At 39.0% G+C, this 21,361-nt stretch overlaps 1 protein-coding gene and 1 pseudogene across 21 annotated transcripts in view; both read left to right on the top strand.

Moving 5' to 3' along the window:
• Positions 1-21,361, top strand: part of ZNF438 (zinc finger protein 438) — a 169,232-nt gene that overhangs the window by 58,582 nt on the left and 89,289 nt on the right. For 14 of the 21 annotated variants that reach the window (XM_057542870.1, XM_057542885.1, XM_057542881.1 and 11 more), the window contains one exon: positions 1,042-1,124. The exons of the other annotated variants lie outside the window; for them this stretch is intronic. The gene's annotated coding sequence lies outside the window, so the exon portion shown is untranslated. The remainder of the gene's footprint in view (positions 1-1,041; positions 1,125-21,361) is intronic. 21 annotated transcript variants of the gene reach the window in all.
• Positions 1-21,361, top strand: part of LOC102998180 (probable ATP-dependent RNA helicase DDX10) — a 94,605-nt pseudogene that overhangs the window by 46,556 nt on the left and 26,688 nt on the right.

Raw genomic sequence — 21,361 nt, 5'->3', positions numbered from 1 at the left:
CTCTGTGTACTGTTTGGCCATAGCCAGTATATTTTGGTGTGTATTCTCATCTATTTATTTATTTATTTAGGCTGCATTGGGTCTTTGTTGCCGCGCGCAGGCTTTCTCTGGTTGCAGCGAGCAGGGGCTACTCTTCGTTGTGGTGCATGGGCTTCTCATTGTGGTGGCTTCTCTTGTTGCAGAGCACGGGCTCTAGGAGTGCAGGCTTCAGTAGTTGCAGCATGTGGGCTCAGTAGTTGTGGCATGTGGGCCCTAGAGTGCACAGGCTTCAGAAGTTGCGGCGCATAGGCTCAGTAGTTGTGGCTCACGGGCTCTAGAGCGCAGGCTCAGTAGTTGTGGCACACAGGCTTAGTTGCTCAGTGGCATGGGGAACCTTCCCAGTCCAGGGATTGAACCCATGTCCCCTGCACTGGCAGGCGGATTCTTAACCACTGCGCCACCAGGGAAGTCCCTGATATGTATTCTAAATTAAAATAATTTCTAAAATAGCATATGATTTCATGCCAGGAGTTCTCTTTGATCCAGTAGTTATTTAGAAGAGTGTTTCTCCAATTTACAAGTTACTTTTAAAATTTAGGTACTAATTAGTAATAAATTGATACAGAACATTCTGCTTTTCTAATTTTTAAATCTCTTCGTGGACTAATTTATGATCAGTTTTGGTAAAGTTCCACAGACCTTTTTAAAGAATTTGCCTTCTTTGTAAGATACTAAAGTATTTATTTATTATGTTGTTTAACTTTTCTATAATTATTTTTTATCTGATCTCAAAGGTTTAAATATGTAAATCAGTGATTTCTTCCATTAATTTTTCTTTATATTTCTCTCTTTTTTTGTTTTGCTTTGTGTGTTCATGTATTATTAACTGTCACTATCTCAATTGAGGATTATACCTTTTATCAGGATAATATCACTTTTTTCCTAATTTATGCCTTGTGCTTTGTGTTTTAGCTGACATTAATATTGCTACTTTAGTTTATATTTCCCTATGTATCTGTGTACTTCTTATTATAGTTATCCTTTCTTTGTCATTTCTTTTAGATATGTTTTCTATAAGTGGAGCATAGTTGGATTTCATAGTTGGATTTTTTAACCTAATGGGAGGAACCTTTGTCTTTTAACAGGTATTTTAAGTCATTTATATTTATTGTCAAAATTGATCTTTAATTGGTTTTATTTCATTGATCTTGTTTCTTTTATACAAGTCTTTTATTTTCCATTGTGTTTTGGGCTTTTTGCTATTTGATTTAAAGTTTATCTTTGTTTAATTTGGTTTTGAATTTTGCCTGCTTTGAAATCTGCTGCTGATTATTTTTAAGTTTTTTTGAAACCTTAAATCTATGTAATACCTATAATTAAGTCAAGAATGAGATGGTATCTTTTGTTTTCCCTCAGTAGGAAATGAGAAATTTAATAAAGTTTTACTTATCTGCTTCTCAGTTTTCATTGATATCTAAGATTTTTATCTCAGAATATTATTAAATTGTAATTTAAAATAATTTGTAAAATATTTTCATTAATTTTTATAGCTATAGAAATTATGAAAACCCTAAGATGGTCACAACTTTAAATAAGTTGCCATGTTTTCCAAGTGTATATCAAAGTGAACCTTAAGAAAGTCATTAGGGGCTTCCCTGGTGGCGCAGTGGTTGGGAGTCTGCCTGCTAATGCAGGGGACACGGGTTCGGGCCCTGGTCTGGGAGGATCCCACATGCCGCGGAGCCGCTGGGCCCGTGAGCCACAACTGCTGAGCCTGCGCGTCTGGAGCCTGTGCCCCGCAACGGGAGGGGCCGCGATAGTGAGAGGCCCGCGCACCGCGATGAAGAGCGGTCCCTGCACCGCGATGAAGAGTGTCCCCCACTTGCCGTAACCGGAGAGGGCCCTCGCACGAACCGAAGACCCAACACAGCCAAAAATAAAAAGAAATAAATAAATAAAGTAGCTATAAATACCAAAAAAAAAAAAAAAAAAAAAAAAAAAAAAAAAAAAAAGAAAGTCATTAAAAATATGCTATTGTGCCATATTACATTACTTCTCATTATTTTCTTGACCTATTTCTGTATTATATCTTAAAAAGACACTTTTTATTATTGCCCACATTCAGGCCCTTTCCCTTCTCATTAGACTGGGAAAAAAGAAGAAATAGTCAAATTGAAGTTAATGTATCAGATTTTGTATCTGGCGTTTGCAATGGCAAAGTATAAGATTCAGGATATGTTTGGGATTATTGAATTAATGTATTTTATGGTGATGGGTAGGGAAACATTACCAGTTACTTACGAGTAAGCTTGTTTTCTGAGATGTCCCTGTCAATTATGGTATCAGGTGGCACAGGGCATGGCATTTACATTCTCCTTAATGTTTGCTCAGTGTCAGAGGCTGTCCTTTTGCTTTGAGTCCCTGGTAGAGTATTATCCCTACCTTGGATGCTTCTAGTCGTGTGCCCTTCTCAAGTGGGCGTCATCTCCATTCCCTCACTATAATAAGGGTGCTTGTGTACAGGGCTTTCCCATTTTTTTCAGAATATACTTGAGGACTATTTATGGAAGCGGCTCTTAGAGGACCCGCAGCCTTGTCTTGGAAACAGTGTGGAGGAAAGAAGCCTGTAGCAGTTGCAAGGGGTAATATCTTTAAGAAAACAGTAATGTAGCTAAGTCACTTTGAACTGGAAGGCTTGTCTTTATTTCTCATATTTTTTTAGCAGTTAATTATGTAGCTGGACTACCAAAATGCAGGGAGTGAGGGGAAGCTGAGAATTGCGGGTCAGGGTGAAGTTCTTGGCCAGAGACTCCTTTCCGTGTGGCGTGTGGAAAGCAAACGGGCTGAGGAGAATGCAGGAGGACCGTTAGTCTTGCTTTGGTCCTCTGTTTTCCTTTGTGACCATGGCAAACGTCTCAGCTCTTCTGGGCCTCAGGCGGGGTCTGTGCAGTGAGAATGGTGACTGTCCAAGATGCTTTCTCACTTTAAAACTCCGCGCCTGACCAGGGCACCAGGGGTAGCAAGGGAGTTTCCATCTGACAGCACTTTTATTTATTTTGTTTAAGCAAAGAAGTTAGCTTCACTTCATCTTGGAAAGTCAAGATAAATAAATCACTTCTCTTACCACCTTGAGTAAGGAGAATTGGAAGGATCATATGTGACTCATGTATTTGTGCTCCGACCTGACATTAGCAAGTGACACCCGTTGTGGTGGACTGTCCCACCATAACACCTGGAAGTAATCTAGTAAAAGAATGACTCAGAGGAATGTGAAATCACCATTTTTTCCCCTGAGAAAACTAAGATATTTATCTAGACTCCCAGAAGGTTCTTGCCTTTTTCCCTGGGATGTGTGCATGTTTTGAGATTGAGGGTCCTGGGAGGTAGGCCCACTGTGCGACCTTCAGCCAGGCATCAGACTGAAGGTCATGCTGAAGGTCTTTCATTGATGAGGTCCTGAGCGGTCCAAAGGCTGCTTGCACTGAGTTTGTGTTTCATGAGGTCAGCAGTAGGAGGCCGCCCAAACGGGCTTTTTGTCCTAAGCTGAGCTGGGCATGGTCACAAGCAGGGTGGGCAGAGAGCGTTTTCAGATCATGAACCTGTCACAGTTGTGGAAGAGCGAGGGCACAGTGCTGACTGAGTGGAATCTGTACAGCGGTCAGAGGACGACTCTTTCTGAAGAGGGGCTTTGTTCTGTCAGGTTCTGGAGGATGATTCCCGACAAAGGCTCCATCCAGAGCAGCGTGGAAAACAGATCATTGCTTCTTTTCTCTGTAGTCATCACTTTGAGGACTACAAAGTCATTGAAAAGTTTTATTTCCTGCTTTATCAAGAGCTTCTAGGGGAAAAGAAAAAAGAGAATTGTTTCATTTCAGAAATGCATTTTGTTTCAGTCAATAAAAAGTTGCTGTGAATAAGTCAAAATAAAATGCAAAATAAATTCAAAACATGGATAAAAAAAGTAGGTGCTAGGCTTTTATTAACTGCCAGAGTGAGGTAGGCCCTTCTAGGGATGCAGAAACCAACATTCAGTAACCTCTGTTCTCAGGAACTGAGCTTGAGTGAGGCAGACAGATAGATGGCTAATACTTACTATGTTTCATTTGTTTTTTGTTTTTTTTTTTTTATAACTTGGGTTTTGTTGTTTTTTTTTTTTTTTTTGGCTGTGTTGGGCCTTTGTTTCTGTGCATGGGCTTTCTCTAGTTGCGGCAAGCAGGGGCCACTCTTCATCGCGGTGCGCGGGCCTCTCACTATCGCAGCCTCTCTTGTTGCGGAGCGCAGGCTCAGTAGTTGTGGCTCACGGGCCTAGTTGCTCCGCGGCATGTGGGATCTTCCCAGACCAGGGCTCGAACCCGTGTCCCCTGCATTAGCAGGCAGATTCTCAACCACTGCGCCACCAGGGAAGCCCCTCAATTAGGTTTTTATAGAGCAGCTACTCTATGCAAGACACTGCACTAGGTGTTGAGTCTACAAGGCGAGGTAGATAGAGTCCCTGTTCTCAAGATATTTAGAGTCCAGAGTGAGATGCGTCACCAGGCATGCCGAGCACCAGGTACACGGAGGCATATAGGAAGACATCAGTAATTAGAATGCACAGGAGAGAATACGCAGGTGACTTTGAACTTGCGCCAAGAACTAAGCAGTCTCAAGGCACCGATTCCTGCAGCGGTTGCCGTAAGCTGTGCTTATTAACATTCTGTCCCCAGAGCTACACCTTTCTGACGTTAAGGATAATAAAAATAGCCAAGAATCGTACAGTGCTTGACTCAGCGTCAGGCACAGTCTAGTACTTTACACATAACAACTTATGTAATCCTTGCAACAGTCCTATCAGGTAGTGTTAATATGAGACCAGAAACTGAGGCCCAGAGCAGGTGGGTAACAGCTAGCCTGCGGTGGATCACCACGGTGCTAGGTTGAGGCTTCTAGAATCAAGGAAGCCAGCTACAGGAGGAGCCATTGTTCTGAGGTTTGCAGATATAGCAGCTTAACATTAATGAGCCCATAGCTGAGCGTCTGGGAGAAAACAATTGTTGATACATGTGCTTTTCATTTGCTAGAAATAAAGCTGTACATTGTTGTTGTTGTTGTTGAAATTGCCCTATACTAGCTACACTTTATATCTAGAAATTTTATTTGAAATTATAGGAAAATAACTTTTGATCAAATAGTATTACCCATTTATTTACAGAGAAGGGCTTTCTTGAATTATAAATATATCTAAAAGAGATCGTACTGCTTCCCGCAAACACTGACTCCACAGCTCCTTGAGGTGGAGATTTCTATTCAACCTAATGTCCTCCTGGTCAAGTAAGAGGCTGCTTTCTCTACCTCTCATCTGTTGAAATGTCTGTCCCTTTTTACAGTACCGGAGGTCTTTAATTTATAAGCTGGATTTGTAAATTGCAGGGGTCCAGGCCTGTTGGGCCTGTGGCTTCCCTTGGTGCGTGAACCACAGGAGGCCTGCTATTTGCTGCTTTGAGGGAGTTCATAAGAGCTTTTGTGACCTGGTTTGCCCACAGTTTATAGGCTCACATCCAGGTGATCTGAAGGAAGAAGAATGGGGTGAAAAAGTCAAAGTTATGGTTGTGAACGGGAAGGAAAGTTAGAATTTTAAAACCAGCATCAAAATGGTACAGACAAGAATTAGAAGTTAGGAAGGGCCTAGGAGGAGAGGTTTTTAATTAGAGCCACCCTCAAGACATTGCAAATTGTTGTGATGGTTTTAAATAGGCAACCCCTTTGGCCTTAAAAAGAATTGGCAACTTGACTTTCTGTATGTGGTTTATGAAATGTAAACACACACAGAATTCAAGGGGAGAAGGTGATCTTTCAATGTAAAACTGTTTCGATTTATGGCTTCCTGGACATTGAAAGCCTCCTTGCACCTTGATTAAATACATTGAGTGGTTTTAAAACTTAATAAAATTGTAAGGAAGGTTCTTTTTTTTTTCTTTTTGCACAAGCAGGTATTTTCAGTGTAACGGTCAGGAAGATGAGGAAGATTATTGAAGGCAGTCTGTGACATAAAGCTTGAATGGTATTACTAAATAAAGAAAAGGAGCTTTAGACCTCTTTTTGACTCTATCTACAAATAAAATAAACTTTTTCATGTAATACTGAAATCAACTATGCAATCGAAGAAACTTATAAAGATAATACTTTGTGTAAATCTATTTTCTACTTTGCTTTACTAAAAATTTTATTTATAGAAGGAATACATAAATACCCTTCTTCTGTTTTTTTTAAAAAAGCCTTACAAATCAAAGGGATTTAAAGGGATTAAAGTTCCCTTTGACCATCACGGTCCCTGGGTCATCATTTTGCCCTTTATTCTTCCAAACCTTGTTCTGAATACTTACATGCATATATTTGTATGCCTAGAACAGGTATTTATGTTTTGTTTAGATGTTAAAAAATAACCCACAGAGGGACTTCCCTGGCAGTCCAGCGGTTCAGACTCCGCATTTCCAGTGCAGGGGACGCGGGTTCGATCCCTGGTTGGGGACTAAGATCCCACATGCCACAGTGTGGCCAAAAAACAAAAACAGAAAGACCCCATAGAATGTATTGTTATGCTGGTTCACTTAAATATGACCTTGCACTATATCTTTTGTTTTTAATAGTTCAGTAATGTTACTGACTGCAGCTGATATTTACTGAGTAGTTATTATGTGCTAGGCAAGATGTTTAGCATCTTTCATATAATTTTGTCTCATAATCTTCATAATAAGCTTCAGAGGTGAACAAAAATCATTGACTTTACATGAGTAAAATTCCACCTTCATTATGTCTCACATTTACATTAAATTACTAATGCTAGTAGTTCCATCATTCTTTAATAAGGCTTCAAAAATAAAACATTTGGAATGATTTTTTTAATTGCTAAGAATGTTAACTCTTAGTTCTGTTAGATTTGTTGTTCCTGTGCCGTTGGCCTCTCCACCCCGCCCTGGGAGTGTGTCTCTGCTGAGCCAGAAGGCTGGGAATGTGCTCACCTTTTAGGCGTGAACAGGTAGTATGTGTCATGTATGACTCATTCTAAATGAAGCACAGACAACCCCAGACATTTCCTCAGTAGTTAATGATTTTCAGAGTCCATGCCTGTGATGATGTCCTTATTTGGGGGACAGTTACACGATACAAATCCTAAGTGTGAGCAGGTTTGTTTTTGAAAGATGCTTTTCACTGTGCTCTTGGCCATTCCGGTCTGAGGAAGTAAAGGCTACTGTCATAGGAACTCTGATTGTTTTTATGGGAATTGGTAGAAAAGGAGTGATGTTGGGTGGGTTGAGAGAAAAAAAATTCTGCTTATTATGTGTACTCTGATTTTAGAGTTTGGATGAAGACATTTTCAAAATTTCCTGACAAAGTAGAAAGCTTTAATGTCTGGGACAGCTGTCAGAAGAGTTTAGATCTCAGCTCTGCTGCTCAACTAGCTGGGGAACCTTGTAAAAGCCACTTTATGCTGTTTCAATCAAATGATAATAATACCCACTTAATAAAATTGTGGGGTGGAATTAACGTAAAGTGCCTTGTACAGTGTGAAGCACTGTATGAATGTGCAAATATTGGGTGATACTCTTACTATTTTCATCATCGGAACTGTTGTCAAGGTCGTCTGCAGTTTGCCTCTTTTACTATTGCCTCTGTCCTGAGAAATTAACCTGCTTTCCTCTGTCCTTTATTACATGGAAGGGAGTACTGTAACAGAGCTCTGTGATCTTCAGAATAGCAAAAGGGGCCCTACTGCTGAATCACTGAACAAATATTGAAGTACAGCCAGCATTTCTTCAGGCCTAATGTAAGAACTGAAAAGATCATCTACAGTAACTCAAGAAGCAGAGATATGCCAAAGGTCCCAATAAATATCATTTCATTGTCACCAGTACATAGTGTTTGTAGATGTATTTGGCCTTTTTGTCTTCAAGAGAAAAGTAAACAAGTATTAATTAATATCTGTCTGTTTAGGAAAGTGTTTGTTACTAAATTCTGTTGCTGTGGGACCTGGTTTGAAAAAAAACATCAGAAATTATCTTGTGTTCTGGCTTCTTCTTGGTTATAATACTTAAATTATTCTGAAATCTCAAATAACATTCAAAGAAGGTATGAAGTTTTTATGCTTATCAGAAGGAGACATGGGTTAAAGTGATTAAGAGGCCTTCCAAGTAAGCTCTCATTTCCAGATGAGGAGATAGCGCCCTTGAGTTTCCGTGTGGTCCACGCGGTGATGGGGAACTGATCGTTGCTTGGAAGCCCAGTCAGAAGTCTGCAGTTGAAATCTCAGTTGCTGTTTGGGTGACGTGGCACTCACTGTACAGAATCACTACTGGTACAGGTTGTTTCCTGGGGAAGCTATGTGTGCTTTGGAGGGGGTACATGCTGAAAACAGAGCAAAACAAAACAAAAAAAATCTTTGGTTTTGTTATTCCTTCTTCTGGATAGTTCTAAAAAACTAACCCCTCTTCTGGATAGTTCTAAAAAGCTAACACCTCTTCTGGATACTTCTAAAATGCTAACCCTTTTAACTTTCATTGGTGGTTTGCTTTGTCATCTCTGTATTCACTTTCATTTATTTCTTGACCTACTGTCTATGGCAAACCATCTCTATCCTGGTTATACCAAGGGAAAAAGTGAAATCTTGTTTCAGAGTGACCTATAAAATTCTATTCCATATTTTAGACTTAGCCCACTGGAGATATCACTTTCTTCTTCATTTTATTTCACTACCCCACCATGCCCTTACCATCCGAGCACCACGGGGTTGTTTGTTTGTTTGTTGTTTTTTTAATGAATCTCACGCTCACCTATTTATAGTAACTGAGCATGTCCGCCTTTCCCAGAGGCAGCTGTGGCGAGAGTAGCTTGTTTTCTTGAGATGGGAACCAGCGGGCCTCTAAAGGAGTCCAGGATCTGCACAGTCACACTTGCTTCTCCTTAACTAGCAACTAGAAATATTTTAACTTGCCTTGACTATCCCTAAGCAACTCTTTAAAAAAAGAATAGTTTACAGTCAGTTGAATTCTCTAAGCTTCTGGCTTACAATACTGAAAAAACTACATAGAGTAGATAACGGATGGAGTAAAAATTTCTGATTCGTTTGCATATTATTTATTGTGGAAAGAATGTTTTCCCTACAGACTGACAGGGAACAAGATGTTTAAACATAAGCCAGGGCGGAGACCTGTTTGTTTGGTCAGCTTCAGAGAAGCCACGTTTCCCTACTTATGAAGAGTCTGCCAACTCTTCCATCCTCGCCACCCCCGCCTGATTCTCCACGTTTCCTTGGGATTTTTACTTAGGCCTCTTGTTGGATAAGGCAGTGATAGAGTGCCTACGTGGCAATCAGAAAGGCTACAGGCTTTTTTCTGGAGCAGCATGATTTTATCATGTCAGTATGAGTTTATGCTGTGTGTGTGTGTGTATAAAATGGCTTTTTCCCAGTCCCCTTCTGCTGTTGGCTTGCGTATTCGCATTGCTGGGTGGCAGCAGGACCCCATTTATCACAGGCGGTAGGAGCAGGTACGGAGATATGAAAGGGTTACTGTTCACATTTCCTGTGTAATTCCCTCTGATCTTACTGAGCTGTAATTCCTTTCTTGATGTTAAACATTCCCAGGCTCCTATAACCTTCTCGCCGGGTTGCACTAGCCAAGTTTGTCCCAGGTGATCATGTAGGCGGACCTCCTGTTTTTAAAGATTAGAAATCACTCCTTCGTCCGTGAGATAGGCTACATGCTCATTACTTTTCAATCCCAGAAGAAATCCCTTTGATTTGAAACAAGAACAGAGCACTAACATATTAGTTTTAAAATTCACATTTAGCAGCCAACAGTCAAATTTGTTGTCAAATTAATTGTGTAGATTTAAAAATCTGCCGATTGCTGGTTTAGAGAATTTCGAGGTAAATGAAAGCCCGTTGATCTAGTGAAGACTTACGTTCTTCCTTCGAAAAGCACACTTGAAAAATGGGTTCTGATTAGAAAAGGGTACATTTTGATGCCACTGCCTTACTTTTAGCTTACGTGATTGGTAGTGTGTTTTAAGTTGCCTCAGATGTAAAGCTGCTTAGCTGAAACGGCAACATTTCTGCTTCAATTCAGTTCAGGAGGTTGTAGCTGAGCATAGGGAGATACTTATTTTGTACTTTTTCTCTGGTTTTTAAAGTATATAGCAGCTCATTTTTATTCCACAACTTTTTAAATATACATTTTTGTGGTTGGCAAAAGGTTTTCTATTTTTGCCTTTTCCCCTTAAGTTTTGGGAGAAAATGTTACGCTCCTGTGAAGCATCCGTATGTGTCAGTGGCTGCTGATGAATTGGTGGGGACACGGAGTACCTATTCCAGCACTGGCCTCATCCAGGTAATGAGCTGCCCTTTAGACACAGCCCTGGGTAAGTTTGCTCGTGTTGTTTAGAGCACATTGCCATGTACCCACCCATCAACTTGGGAACCTAAGGGTTTGGGGATGGATAGAATCGAAACAATGTCTCTCTGAAGGAGTTTCTAGAATAACTTAAGTTTGCTGGCGAAAGCTATTTACATGGCTTAAAGCAGTGAGATAAAATACTTTTTATGCACCCTGCCGTGTGTAATATGGTCTTCCATGAAGGTGGATGGAGGAATTTTTAGATTGATTCTGTTTGAATCTGCCTTAGGGGGTCAGCGTGCCTGTTGCTATTTCTCATTCCCTTTTAGTTCCCCAGTGCCTGAGACAGCCTGTCACACAGGTGGCTTTCGGTAGAGGGTTGTTTGAATGAATGAAGCAGATTACGTTTGTAGATTCTGAAGTGTTCCGTCTGTGCGTTATTAAGCATGTGTCTAACAATGTAACCCTCTCTCGTCTTACTACTTGGTCATAGAGAAAAAGGACATTTAGTCATAAATTACTTAAATTATAGATAGTCTGTTAACATTTCCTGAGACCAGTAAGCCCATTTATTATTCTCATGATGGGAAGATGGTTATATTTTCTCCCATATCATTATTCCTAGGGCCATCATAAAGCACTCAATGGTAATGTTAATTAGTGGACAAATACAGATACTTAGAGAATGCTGACATACACAGCATCGTGCCTGGTACTGTGCGTTCTCCAAAGATGTGTGCGACTTTGGTCCTACCACCTGGAGTCCAGACTTCTCAGCAAACAGGATCTGTACACTGGTCAGTTAAACAGCAACTTAAGGTCCATAAAAATGATTATGGGCTATGTGAGAGGCCTGAACGAGAATCAGGTGGCTTAGTGGAGAAGTCATTTCACTTGAGTTAGAGAGCAGTGAGAGATTTCATCAAGGAAGCTTGAGTCAGGCATTAAACTAATAGTTGGGGCTCAGATAAGAAGGAGTGAGGCTCTTTGACATTTATAAATATGGGTGATCATTATCACACTTCGTGTTCCCAACAGTGGTGAAGAAACAGCAACAGGAAACTTAAGTATATGGTGGAGACCTTTCTCCATCGGTGACTTATTTATTCCTTATTTTTTTACTGAAGTGGAATTTCAAAACAGCTTCCACCAAGGCCATGCAGCAGCTCTTTAAGTTACCATAAGGACCCACTTCAGTAGGGAGTCCTCCCAAATTTCTCACCCATTTAACATTTCAGCAGAAAGGCAGGAATAAGATACATTGAAAAATTATCATTCATGACTACACGTTGGTAATAGAGGCCCCATCCAATCTCAGTGGCAAGTTTAACAGCTCTCACTGTTGAGTTACATCTTGATTTGAAGTCTAACATATCAGGAGATAGATCCAAATTGACAATTATTTTTTGCATAGATATTGGTGGTGGTAGTCACTATAGATAAATATAACTTTACAGCAGTTTTTTATTAACCCCTTAAAAGTTCTTATACAGTACAGCAATTATTACATTGATATCCCAAACTCCTTTAATCCAATTTGTTTTGGTTTTGTAAAGCAAATTTAAAAATGGATAGAATTTTTATTGGGATCCTTGGACTGTATTTCCTTATTATTACTTATTATTAAAAACAAACACTTTAGTGCGTTTAATTTTAGAGCCAAACTTCTGTCTCTAGTTTCATTCTTTTATTGTATAAAACAGCCAAAGGAAGAATTATACAGCAAAGAAATGAAACCAGTTTTTCTAACACAGTAAGGATAGAATCTTAAGATGGTCTGCTGACTTTTTTTTTTAGTCTTTTGGCCAGTAGCAAATTTATGTGGCCCTCTGCATTTCTGAATATCCCCATTTGTTCAGCTATATGAATTGAAGTGTGATAATGAAGGGGAAACTATAGCCAGTGCTTATTTCCCATATTTTTGTGACGATCTCGGCTTTCAAGATATCACTAAGTGATCTACGATTAAAGAGTTCGGTGGTCAGCTAATTTTATGTAAGGTGAGAGCATTTCAGTGAATATTGATATTTTATTTAACCTAGTATTTCCCAAAATATATTTGACTTTGGTAATGCCCACTGCCTGCCTGCCTGCCTGCCTGCCTTCCTTCCTTCCTTCCTCCGGCTTCCTTCTTTTCTTCCTTTCTTTTTTAAGAACACCTATTAAAATCTCTTGTAGAACAAATTTCAGTAGTTGTCACTATAAACTTTACACACACACACACACATATATATTATTCAGGTCTACTGCTTAGGTCCATTTTCTTCTTAATCTTCACCTTTTCTAGGGCATAGGATGGGATATAGAAGGAAAAATAATAATTTTTAAGTCTTGCTAGCTATTCTGATGTCATGGTTAGTGGGAAAGAGGCTGAGGCTTCTGTCTAAAGCAAGGTATGAGATTTGTCTGATGATTTATTTCAAGAGTTCCTACTCTCTGCATCTTCTATAGCTTTGAACGATCAGTTGACCAAGCGTAACAGAAGTTACCTCTGGTGGGAAGAGTAGGGTGGATTGGAGGTAAAACGAGACTTTCACTTTCTACTATAAATACTTCTGTTTTGTTTGTATTTTTCCATTAGTGTAAATTCCTTTTTTAACCTTAAAGACAAAGGACAAATTAGAAGCTCTCACTAGTTGAGAGAACCTCTATTTTATGCAAGGATTGCTTACTCCAAGCTTTTGTATACACTAGCCTCTGTGGTGTTTTTAAACTCACTTTGAAAAAAGTCAAAAAATTTAAACCATGTTTTCAGAAACAAACTTATTACATGATGGCAAATCTGATTAAAGTTAATATCCCTTGCCCTTGCCTCCACTGTATCTTGTACATATTTCTGTTGTTGCTATTAATATACTGCACCATCATTCTCTATTTACGTGCGAAATGGGGAACTGTGTCTTACTTATCTCTGTATCTTCAGCACCTAACTTTGAACCATCTCGTAAGCATTCAGTAAATGTCTGTTGATGTGGGTGTAGGGAGTGAGGAGGCTTAGTTTCATATTTATTCCTAGGGGAATACATTAGTGATTGTCACTTTCAAATCTTAAGTGGAATATGTTCTTTTAAAAATACCTTTAAAATATCATTTATTTTATTTTTGTGTAACGTAAATAAATACATCTGTCTTTTCTCAGAATTTAAGATGGTATTCATTAGTGCATATAATGTAAAATAAAATTTAAAATAAATGAATAAAATAACAAAGTTGGAGGACTTTGTTACTTCCCAATTTTAAAACTCACTATAAAGTGACAGTAACCCAGACACTATGGCCTTGGCATCAGGATGGACATACGAGTCAGTAGAGTGGAATCAAGAGTCCAGAAATAAACCTTACATTTTTGGTCCATTGACTTTTGACAAAGCTGCTAAGACTATTCAATAGGGAAAAGGTTCTCTTTTAAACAAATGGTTCTGTGGAAATTGGGTATCCTTATGCAAAAAAAATGAACTTCCTCATAAAAATCAACCATACACAAAAATTAACTCAAAGTTAATTATGGACCTAAATGTAAGAGCTGAAACTCTTAAACGTGTAAAAGAAAGCACAGAAGAAATTTCATGGCCCTGGATTAGGCAAAGAGTTGTTAGATATAACACCAAAAGCATGTGACATAAAAGAAGAAATTGATAAATTTGACTTTATTAAATTACAAGCTTTTGTGCTTCAGAAGACACTGTTAAGTAACTGAAAAGACAAGCCACAGAGAAAATATTTTCAAATCATGTCTGATAAAGGACTGTGTCTAGAACATATAAAGAACTTTTAACAGTTCAATAATAAGACAAACAACTCCATTTTAAAATGAGAAAAAGAACTGAATAGAGATTTCATCAAACAAGACATAAATGACTAATAAGCACATGGAAATGTGCTCAGCATCATTAGTTAGTAGGAAAATGCACATTTAAAACACAGTGAGATAACTACTTTGTACCCAGCAGGATGCCCATAAGTCAAAAAGACAGACGATATCTAATGTCTAGGATATGGAGAAGCAGGAACTCCCATACATTGTTGGTGGGAATGTAGAATGGTACACCCACCTTGGTAAACAGTTTGGCCAGTTCTTTAAAAATTAAACCAACTTACCATATGCATTAGTCAGGTTCTCCAGAGAAACAGAGCACATAGGATGTGTTTGTATGTGGGACGAGAGTTATTTTAAGGAATTGGCTCACAGGATTGTGGAGGCTTGGTGAGTCCAAAAGCTGATAGGGGAGGCTTGCAGGCCGGGAACTCAGGAAAGGGTTGCAGTTTGAGTCCAAAGCCAATCTGCTGGAAAACCAGGGAGAGTCGACGTTGCTGATGAAGTCTGAAGGCCATCTTCTGGGGAGTTGCCTCTTGTGCAGAGAAGTTGGCCTTTTGTCCTTTTCAGGTCTTCAACTAATTGGATGAGGCCCACCCACATTATGGAGGACAGTCTGCTTTACTCAGAGGCCATCAATTTAAATGTAAATCTCATCCAAAAACACTCTCCCAGAATAAAGTTTAACCAAATATCTGGGCACTGTGCCCAGCCAAGTTGACACAGAGAATTAACCATTACACCATAATAACCCAGCAGTTCCACTTCTCAGAATCTACCCAAGAGAAATGAAAACGTATATCCACACAGACTTGTATGCCATTGTTCATAGTAGCTTTATTCATAATAGACACAAATGAGAAACAATCCAAATGTCCCTCAGCTTTTAAATGGATAAACAAAATGTGGTATGTCCAAACATTGGACTACCATTTGGCAGTTGAAAAAAGGGAAAATACTGATATGTGCTGACACATGGATGAACCTCAAAAATATTACACTAAGTGAAAGAAGCCAAATTCAAAAGACTAAAAATTGTATGATTCCATTTGTAGGAAATGTCTACATAGCTATGCAAATCAGAGGAGGTTTGGGAGTGGGCATGGGAATTGACTGTATATGGACCCAAGGGAGTTTGGGAGGGTATTGGAACTGTTCTAAAATTGGGTTTTAGTGATTATTGCACACTTCTGTAAATTGACTAAAACGTCAATGAACTGTACACTTACAGCAGATGAATTTCATGGTATGTAAATTGTATCTCAATCTATTGAAAAAAAAAAAAAAGAGGGGTGACAAAAATGGGACAGATGGGCTAAGGGTAGGACACACAATGCATCTCATAAAAGCTCCTTTATTTGCTTGAGGTGATTCACAGATTTTGCTCCGAGCTCTTTAAAGAGACCTCTCCTAAGGTGAGCTGTGTTTTCCAGTGTTTACAAAGTCAAATTTCACCAGCATTTTAGGAGACACCTAATAATCGTACTTCAAAGAGAAGCATATCCTTTCAGTCACGGTGCAGCGCACTCAGCTCTGTCCTCAGCGGCGTCCTTGGAGTCAGTAACTGCCAGCGCTCTTCTCCACACCTGTCTCTTAAACCTCCCTTCCAGGCAGTCTAGTGGCTGCACATCAAGGGCAGTTCACAGAACATGCCAGCTCTGCTTCGTGAATGGGGAGGTGAGCGTAAGGGGACAGAGCCAAGAACGCTGCTGCTCTTGGGTGGTCCCTCTTAATCCAGACACGCGGTTAGAGAGTAAAGAATGGCTGGACTGATAGACAGATGGCAGTCCCGCAGGAGCTTTCGGTGAAAACTGAGTAACAGGAAGTTTAACATCTCACTCCCTGGCAAGTACCTAGAATGCAGTTGTTCTCAGTTACAGGTTAGATATGGGGCCATTTGCTTTAATAGCCAGCGAGGTGGGGAGTAGGATTGGCATCCTCTTAGGAAAGCTGGGGAACCTGAGGAGGAAAAGTATTTAAATAGACTGTCTACCACCTATGAGTAGATGTGGCCTGAAGAAATACGTGCTGATGGGTTATGGTTCTCCCTGAGAAATAATTTTGGCTGTTCTCCAGTGCTTAGACTGCTTAGACCAAGGGCTCATTCTGTCTCTAAAGACAGTAGAATATGGCCATAGACATTAGCTTGGAATGGTGTGCTTTTCATTGTGAATTTTCACAAGTGATGCATGCTTGTTGTAAAACATTTTTAACTATTTAATTCGTATGTCAAGTATAGAATACGTAGAATAAAAAAGTAAGGTCTCCTTTCATTTCTCTATTCCCTTCTTAGCTATTTTCCTATATTTAAATATATATTTAAATCGTTTCCAGTTTTTAGCTGTTATGATGCTGCAGTAAACACACTGGCACTGGGCACTCCATTTATAAAAAGATATGAGTGTACACACGCGCACACACATACACACGTGTGTGTGTGTATATATATATACGTATATGTTATCACCTTAGTAACAGCTATTACCTGGTCTGTACTTAATAATTTATCTTAATACACCAGTATTTCTTTATGTTCTTTTTTAAAATCACTGCTTGAGACTACTGCAAATGGTCTTAATTTTGTATTTGTAATTCTAGTCTTGTTTTAATCACGAGAAAGTGTCTAAATAAGCATTTGTTAAATGAACTACAGGACAACCTGCGCATGCATCTTTTGGCTTGATTATATGTGAACAGTAGCTTACTTAGTAAGAAGAAAATTGTTAGTTTTAATTGCAGTAGCTTAGTTGAAGTTTATTATGTTTGGAGAATTGTTTTATAGTATCTCTGAGAATGTTGGCCTTTTTATCTCTAAGAAATCATTTTACCTTATAACGAACTTTGCAGATTACTTCTGAATAAGACCTAGGCTTAGGCTTCTGCTTCCAGTTCGGTTGTAGAGGTTAGAGGCAGGACATCGTGGCCCCTGAAATGACCTAAGTAAATTACAAAAATCACTGTTTCAGTGATCTGTTATTACATAATAAATTACGCCAACACTGAGTGGTTTAAAACAGCAGTTGTGCTGTATAGCTCATGATTCTGTGGGTTGGGAGTTCAGGCAGTCTCAGCTGGTTGATTTTTCTATTCCATGTTGCACTGACTGCTATCACTGGATGGTATTCATTTGTAGATGGATTGGCTGCTCTGGAGGATCCAGGATATCTTACTCACATATATGGTACCTGGAAAAAGGTAGAGGACTGTGTTCACGTGATCTTTCTAGCATAGCCTCAGGGTAGTCAGACTTCTACTATTGTGGCTTGGGACTCCTAGAGAGAATTTTCCAAGAGATAGGAAGGGGAAGGTGCTTTAAGGGAAGGCCCAAAACTGGAAACTGGCCCCACATCACCTCTGCCATATTGTGTTGGTCAAAGCAGTGCCAGAGCCCTCCCAGTTTCCGTGAGATGGGACATAGGCGTGGCCTCTCAATGGAAGCGGTGTCAGAGAACTTGTGATCATCTTTAATCTACCACAGTTCACCCTCTGGCCACAAATGATCTTGCATTCCTCCTATGTTCAGAATATACTCAACCCCTTCCAAGAATTCCAGAATTCTCATCCCACTGTGGCTTTACCCTCAAGCTTCAGATCCAGGACCTTGTCATTTAAGTCAGGTCCAGATGTGCAGGAAGCTCCTCTGGTGTAGTTCCTCTCAAGAGACAAGTTATTTATTCAACATATAATGGAGAAGCAGGCATAGAATATCTGAAGTAAACATTTCCACTCAAAATCCAGGAAACAAGAGGTACGTAGCTTTCACTGGTTCATAGTAATTTTGAAATTCTGATGTTGTCCTTTCTTTATTAGGTCATTTCCACCCCCTTGAAATGATTGTCCATGGCTCCTGGCTTCACTCTAGCAATTCTGAGTCACCCAGCTTTTTCTATAAGAAATGGTTCATGTTTACCAACTGGGTAGTCTTTCCAGCCTTGCTTCCTGCTTGTAGAAATTTGAGAGTCCAGAAGCATCTTTTCAGTTTGTTCTCTCTCTGCTCCTTTCAGTCCAATCTGACATAATTCTTTTGAAAACTTTGTGAGATTCCTGTGTATCAAATTATAATCCACTCCGTTAGACAGAAGTCACACCCACATTTGTTTTGAGATATGCTTTTTTCTACTTCAGATTTTGTGTCAAGGCATTAGAAGACGATACCCATAAGATTCTTAGAAGCTTTTCTGTTTGGAAGAGTCCAAAAGGCACACCCTCAAGATTCCTAGAGGCCTTTTATCTAGAAAAGAGAGTCTAAGATGCATACTCTTAAGATTCTTAGAACTGAACTAGATACAACTTTAAATCATTTTGCAGTCTCAGCACAGTATTTTACAGTCACACTCTAGAAATTTTTATCCTGAAACCATGCTTTACTGGCAGAGCCCTAGACTTGATCTTTACTTTGAAGCTATTTCTTACTTTTCTGTCTGGGGAGAATGGGGATGAGAAAATGTTTTATGTTTGAAAAGAGCAAGTCCTGGCTCCTCTAAATTTTGCTTGAAAATGAAACGATTCTTTTGTTAGCTCTAAATTCTGCTTGAAAATGGAAGAGTTCTTTTGTAACTCATCTTTCTCTTTGCGTTCCATATCATACTTGGCTAAAAGAGACTATCACTTTCAGCCTTCTGCCTGGCAATCTCCTTACCCAAGTCTGCCACTTTATTGGGCACATTTTCTCTTTTCTATTTTATGCAAGGAATAGTGTTGCAATTTTTCCACCACTGTGTAAGAGGGCTTGTCATTTCTCCATCTGTTAACATTTTCGCTAATGTCCTTTAAGCTTTCATTAACAGTATTCTTGAGGCCCTTCCTGTTTCTGCTCACCACCTGGTCCCAAAGCCAATGTCACTATTTTAAGATTTTGATTACAGAGTCCCACTTCCATGTACCAGTATCTGTTATGGTTATCTAACTCTGTAACAAATTACCTAAAAACTTGTAATCTTAGAACAACAACCATTTTGTTGTACTTCACAAACTGTAGGTCAGTGAAAAGGGCAGGCTCAGACGGTGGTTATTCTTCTCCATGTAGCATCAGCTGAGGTTAGTTGGTGGCATTCAGTTGAAGGATGGGCTGGTTTGAAGAGTCCAAGACAGTTTTACTCACATTTCTGATACTTTGACAAGGATCATTCAAAAGCTATTCTTGGCTGGGGCTGTCAACCAGAGTGCCTACACCTAGCTTTTTCAGCATGACAGTCTCACTGTAATTAGACTATGGTGACAATAGCACAAAAGAGAGGAAGGAGGAAATAGGTATCTTCTGTTGTAAAATTCTTACTTATATGTGAAGTGGTGTAATATTATTAGAAGTTAGATTGTGGTAAGTTAAAGCGCTATAGTTTAAGCACCAGAGCAACCACTAAAACTACAAAAGAAACAGGTACATCTAATAAGCCAACAGCGGAGATAAAATGAAATACTAAAAAATATTCAGTTCCAGATAAGGCAAGAAAAAATGGGAAAAGGAAACAAAGGATAAATTCGGGCAAATAGAAAATAGCAAGATGGTTACTTTGAATTCAGTCATATAAATAGTTATATTGAGTATAAATGGTCTAAATGCTCTGAAGGTGGAGCTCATCAGGCTAGATAAAAAAACAAGACCTACTAACTACATACTGTCCACAAGAAATCCTCTTCATATATGAACACACAGGTTATAAGTAAATGGATTGAAAAAGATATGCCATGCAAACACTAATCATTAAGAAAACTGGACTGGCTGTATTAATATACAACAAAATAGGCTTCTGAACAGGGAATATTACTAGTGATATTGAGAGATATTTCATAATGACAAGAGAATCAATTTATCAAAAAGACATGACAATCCTAAATGTCTATGAGCCCAATAACAGAGATTCAAAATACTTGAAGCAAAAATTGACAGAACAGAAAGGATAAATAGGCAAAACTACAGTTGTAGTTAATCTCAAACACTTCTCTCTCAGCATTTGATTTATAAGTAGGCAGACTATTAATAAAAACTAGAATCTGGAACAACACTGTTAACCAGTGGACTTAATTGACATTTATAGAATATTGCACTCAATAACAGAGGAACACACATTCTTTTCAAGTACACATGGAATTTTCATCAAGGTAGATCATATAACAAGTCTCAATAGATTTTAAAAGATTAAAACTATACAGGATATGTTCTTTTACTATTTCTAAATTGAACTAAAAATAAATAACAATAGAATATCTAGAATTCCTCCCCCAAATATTTAGAAATTAAACAATACACTTTAAAATAAACCATGGTTCCAAGAAATCACAAGAAAAATTAGAAAATATTTTTTAACTGAATGAAAAATGAAAACACATTATATCAATATTTAGGCAGCTAAAACAGTGCTCAGAGGAAAATGTATAGCTTTAAAATACAAACATTAGAAAAGAAGAAAAGTCTAAAACCAATTATCTAAGCTTTCACCTTAAGGAGCTGGAAAAATCAAAGCAAAATGAACCCAAAGTAAGTGGAAGGTAGAAAACAAGAAGTAGAAATCAATAAAATAAAATATTATAAAACAGACAAATAATAGAGAAAATTGATGAAAGCAAAGTTGTTTTATTATTGTTTTTTACCAGATCAGGTTAGTTGGCCCTCTTTAGTGTCAGTTCAGTGCCTTCCATGTATATATTCCTAGATATAAGAGGTTAAAGTTGTCAGTGTCTTAGGCTCTAGGCCCAGAAACTGGTGTCTTGTCATATCCACCATATTTTATTGGTCAAATAAGTCAAAGAGGTTACCCAAATTCAAGGTTGGGGAGAGACATATATACCCACTTCTCAGTGGGAGAAGTTTCAAAATGTTTGTGTCACTCTTAAGCACAGTCATATTTTTGAAGACCTCAGAGAGCTATGAAAACAAAGAGTGATGAATGAACTGAAATAGCAGAAATGGAGGAGCATGTAGGAGATGAGATTGCTAGCAGTCATCCTTCCCGAGCGTGTTTGCTCAGAATGGACACTGGCTAAGGATCAAGCTTGCTATGGAAGTGAAACTATGAGGGGAAAGAGGAACCATGGGAATTTTGATGGTCACATAGTCTGGCATGGTGAACTGGAACCTAGGGAGGCCTCAGACACACAGCTCGTTTTCCCCATAGGTTGTTTGCTGAGCCTGGGGGCGGGATGGGAGGTTGGGAAGTTGAGCTGGAAATATGCAGTGAAGTCTTCTGCAGTCCTGCAGTGC

The sequence above is a fragment of the Balaenoptera acutorostrata genome, chromosome 3 (assembly GCF_949987535.1).
Source record: "Balaenoptera acutorostrata chromosome 3, mBalAcu1.1, whole genome shotgun sequence".
NCBI lineage: Eukaryota > Metazoa > Chordata > Mammalia > Artiodactyla > Balaenopteridae > Balaenoptera > Balaenoptera acutorostrata.
This window is presented reverse-complemented; position numbering and strand designations above follow the sequence as displayed.